Raw genomic sequence first — 4,897 nt, forward strand, 5'->3', positions numbered from 1 at the left:
GGAAAACAGTGGAAACAGTGTCACACTTTATTTTGGGGGGCTCCAAAATCACTGCAGATGGTGACTGCAGCTGTGAAATTAAAAGGCACTTACTCCTTGGAAGGAAAGTTATGACCAACCTAGACAGCATATTAAAAAGCAGAGACATTACTTTGTCAACAAAGGTCCATCTAGTCAAGGCTATGGTTTTTCCAGTGGTCATGTATGGATGTGAGAGTTGGACTATAAAGAAAGCTGAGCACCAAAGAATTGATGCTTTTGAACTGTGGTGTTTGAGAAGACTCTTGAGAGTCCCTTGGATTGCAAGGAGATCTAACCAGTCCATCCTAAAGGAGATCAGTCCTGGGTGTTCTTTGGTAAGACTGATTTTGAAGCTGAAACTCCAGTACTTTGGTCACCTGAGGCGAAGAGCTAACTCACTTGAAAAGACCCTGATGCTGAGAGGGATTGGGGGTAGGAGGAGAAGGGGATGACAGAGGATGAGATGGTTGGATGACATCACAGACTCGATGGATGTGAGTTTGAGTGAACTCTGGGAGTTGGTGATGGACAGGGAGGCCTGGCGTGCTGCGATTCATGGGGTCACAAAGAGTCAGACTGAACTGAGCTGAACTGAACTATCTTCGCCTGGTAAACCTTTCCCTTGGTCACAGGTTGAGTTTCCAGGGAAGCCAATTCTAAGGTGGAGGTTAGACTGCAGGCAGTTTATTAGTGAGTGCTGTTGGAATCAACACTTGCAAGAAAGGAGGGAAACAGGACTGGACAGAAGGAGAAGTTGGACTGCTGAGCAGTCACAATGCAATAGCTAATTCTGAAAGGAACTCTGAAAAAAGGTTAATACCTCTGTTGCAGGGGAAAGCCAATTCTGACTCCATGTTGGAACTGTTTCTTTGACTTGCTTTTTGTTGCTTTTGTTATGTTGTTGTTGTTCAGTCGCTAAGTTGTGTCATACTCTTTATGATCCCATGGACTGCAGCACACCAGGCTCCCCTGTCTTTCACTGTCTCCTGGAGTTTGCCCAGATTCATGTCCATTGAATCAGTGATGCTATCTAACCATCTCATCCTCTGCCACCCCCTTCTCCTTTTGTCTTCAATCTTTCCCAGCATCAGGGTCTTTTCCAATGAGTCGGCTGTTCGAATCAGGTGGCCAAAGTATTGGAGCTTCAGTTTAAGCATCAGTCCTAATGGACTGATGAATATTCTAATGAATATTCAGGGTTGATCTCCTTTAGGATTGATTGGTTTGATCTCCTTGCAGGCCCTCTCAAGAGTCTTCTCCAGCACCACAATTTGAAAGCATCAGTTCTTTTTTTTTTTTTTTAATTTTATTTTATTTTTAAACTTTACATAATTGTATTAGTTTTGCCAAATATCAAAATGAATCCACCACAGGTATACATGTGTTCCCCATCCTGAACCCTCCTCCCTCCTCCCTCCCCATACCATCCCTCTGGGTCATCCCAGTGCACTAGCCCCAAGCATCCAGTATCGTGCATCGAACCTGGACTGGCATCTCGTTTCATACATGATATTTTACATGTTTCAATGCCATTCTCCCAAATCTTCCCACCCTCTCCCTCTCCCACAGAGTCCATAAGACTGTTCTATACATCAGTTCTTTAGTGCTTAGCCTTCTTTATGGTACAGCTCTCACATCCGTACATGACTGCTGGAAAAACCGTAGCTTTGACTATAGGGACCTTTGTAAACAAAATGGTGTCTCTGCTTTTTAATATGCTGTCTAGGTTTGTCATAGCTTTTTTTGTCAAGCATCATTTTTTGTTTGTGTATTTTTAGCTGTGCTGGGTCTTTGTTGCTTTGCAGGCTTTTCTCTAGTTGTGGAGTTGGGGCTTCTCATTGTGGCTGCTTCTCTTGGTACAGTTCCTGGGCTCTAGGGCACAAGCTCAATACTTGTGGTGCATAGGTTTTAGTTGCTCGGCAGCATGTAGGATCTTCTTGGACCAGGGACCTGTGTGTCTTGCATTGGCAGGCAGATTCTTTACCACTGAACCACCAGGGAAGTCCTAGCAAGAGTCTTAATTTCATGGCTGCAGTCACCATCCACAGTGATTTTGGAGCCCAAGGAAATAAAATATTTTACTGCTTCCACTTTTTTCCCTTCTGTTTGCTTTGAAGTGTTGGGACCGATGCCATGATCTTAGCTTTTTAATGTTGAGGTTTAAGCCAGCTTTTTCACTCACTTCTTCTTTCACTTGTTTTAGTTTCTCTTCACTTTCTGCCATTAGAGTGGTATCATCCACATATCTGAGGTTGTTGATATTTCTCCCAGCAAGCTTGATTTCAGTTTGTGATTCATTCAGCCCAGCCTTTGGTATGATGTTCTCTGCATATAAGTTAAATAACCAAGGTGACTATATACAGCATTGTCGTACTCCTTTCATAGTTTTAAACCAGTCAGTTGTTCCATGCCTGGTTCTAACAACCAGTCAGTTGTTTGTGTTGCTTCTTGAACCACATACAGGTTTCTCAGGAGACAGGTAGGGTGGTCTGGTAGGTATTCTCTTCTTTTTAAGAATTTTCTACAGTTTGTAGAGATCCACACAGTCAAAGGCTTTAGCATAGTTAGTGAAGCTGGAGTAGATGTTTTTCTGGAATTCCCTTGCTTTCTCTATGATCCAACGAATGTTGGTAATTTGATCTCTGGTTCTTCTGTCTCTTCTAAACTTGCACATCTGGAAGTTCTTGGTTCATGTACTGTTGAAGCCTAGCTTAAAGGATTTTGAGAATAACTTTACTAGCATGTGAAATGAGCACAATCATACGCTTATTTGTTATTATAATCATAGATAATGGCCTGCCTCAGAGGACCCTGATCCTCTACCTGACTGTTAAACTAAAGTACCTTTGTTCAGAACCTTGTCTACCTGTGGATGGCAAGAAGGAAGAAATTAACACATCCCCTGCCTGAGGCCTGTCATTCTAGGAGATATTTGCAAGATTAATGGCCTTTTTACTTTGTTCTTCACCTCCCCGCATCTCTGATCTATAAACAACCTGGCCTCTAGACCCTGATAAAGTGGTTATTTTGAGACATTAGTCTGCCAAATTCTTATTCCTTGCCTCAACGTCTCGTCTCTGATTCATTGGCCTTGGCCTGTCATGCAGCGAGCAGAGCAAGCTTAGACTTGGTAACATACTACCCTCTAGAAAACAAGTGTCTTATCAAAAGGCATCTGACATACTTGCCACTTTCTGCTCAACCAGTCCAATTTACATGATGTTATTAATATAGCAGATCAATATAGTGATGTTCTGAGAGATGTACAGCTGCAGCTGGTCAGGTCCCTTTAGACTCTTTTCCCTTTTTTAAATTTTTTCATTTTGGGGGATGTGCCGGGTGTTGCTGCTCAGGGGCTTTCTCTAGTTGCAGTGAGCGGAGGCCTACTCTCTAGTTGCAGTGCGAGGGCTTCTCTTGCTGTGGAGCATGGGCTCCAGGTGCCTGGGCTTCAGTAGCTGTGGCGCTTGGCCTTGTTCGCCTGTAGCAGGTGGGATCTTCCTTACCAGAGATCAAACCAGCATCCCCCGCACTGGCGGTGGATTCTCAACTACTGGACCACCAGGGAAGCCCCTAGACTACTTTCTGACAAAGGGTAGGAGATTTAACATAGCCTTGGGGCCAGACTGAAAATGTATATTGTTGCCTTTTCCAAGAGAATGTGAACTGTGTCTGTTCTACTTTCTGATAGGGATGGAAAAGAAAGTTTTCCAGAGCAGTGGTTGCATACCATGTGCTTGCTGCTGCTGCTGCTAAGTCGCTTCAGTCATGTCTGACTCTGTGCGACCCCATAGACGGCAGCCCACCAGGCTCCCCTGTCCCTGGGATTCTCCAGGCAAGAATACTGGAGTGGGTTGCCATTTCCTTCTCCAAAGCATGAAAGTGAAAAGTGAAAGTGAAGTCGATCAGTCATGTCCGACTGTTAGCAACCCCATGGACTGCAGCCCACCAGGCTCCCCCGTCCCTGGGATTCTCCAGGCAAGAGCACTGGAGTGGGCTGCTATTGCCTTCTCCACCATGTGCTTAGTGGTGGTGGTTTAACTAAGTCATGTCCAACTCTATATGACCCCATGGATTGGAGCCTGCCAGGCTACCCTGTCCATGGAATTTCCCAGGCAAGAATACTAGAGTGGGTCACCATTTCTTTCTCCAAGGGATTTTCCCAACCCAGGGATTGAACCTGTATCTCCTGCTTGGCAGGTGGATTCTTTATCAGTGAGCCACCTGGGAAGCCCATACCATATACTTAAGGCCTATTTATTTTTCCACTCTGCAATGATACCACATATGGAAAAGCATCTGCAACTATGGCTAGTAGTTGGTTTAGTTTGCAGTAGTTCACTGCAATCCTCCAGGATCTATTTGTTTTCTGCAGGGAGCAGATTGGTAAATTAAAGGTAACAAGTGGGATCATTACCTTTGCATCCTTTAGGTCTTTGTTGTCCAACATGGTAGCCCTACCCATAAGCATCCATTTCGAGAAATCAGAAAAAGAGAACAAATTAAACTCAAAGCAAGTAGAAGAAAGTAAATAATAAAGGTAAGAACTGAAATTAATGAAATACAAAATAATTAAGCAATATTGAAGATCAACAAAACTAAGCTTGTTTCTGTATCAGGAATAAAAAAGGAGACTTCCTATAATTTTACAGATAACAAGAGAATATTATGAGTAACTTTATTAAAATAAGTTTTAAGATTTGGTTGAAAGAAAAATATTCTTAGGAAAACAAACTTACCTAAGTTGATCAAAGAAGTAACAGAAAATTCTGAGGACGTCCCTGGTGGTCCGGTGGCTAAAAGTTGAAGTTTCCAATTCAAGGGGCTTGGGTTCCATCTGTGGTCAGGGAACTAGATCCCACATGCCATAATTAAGAGC

Source organism: Bos grunniens, chromosome 5, assembly GCF_055505025.1.
Source record: "Bos grunniens cultivar Pamir isolate PY7600 chromosome 5, Bosgru_T2T1.0, whole genome shotgun sequence".
Taxonomy (NCBI): Eukaryota; Metazoa; Chordata; class Mammalia; order Artiodactyla; family Bovidae; genus Bos; species Bos grunniens.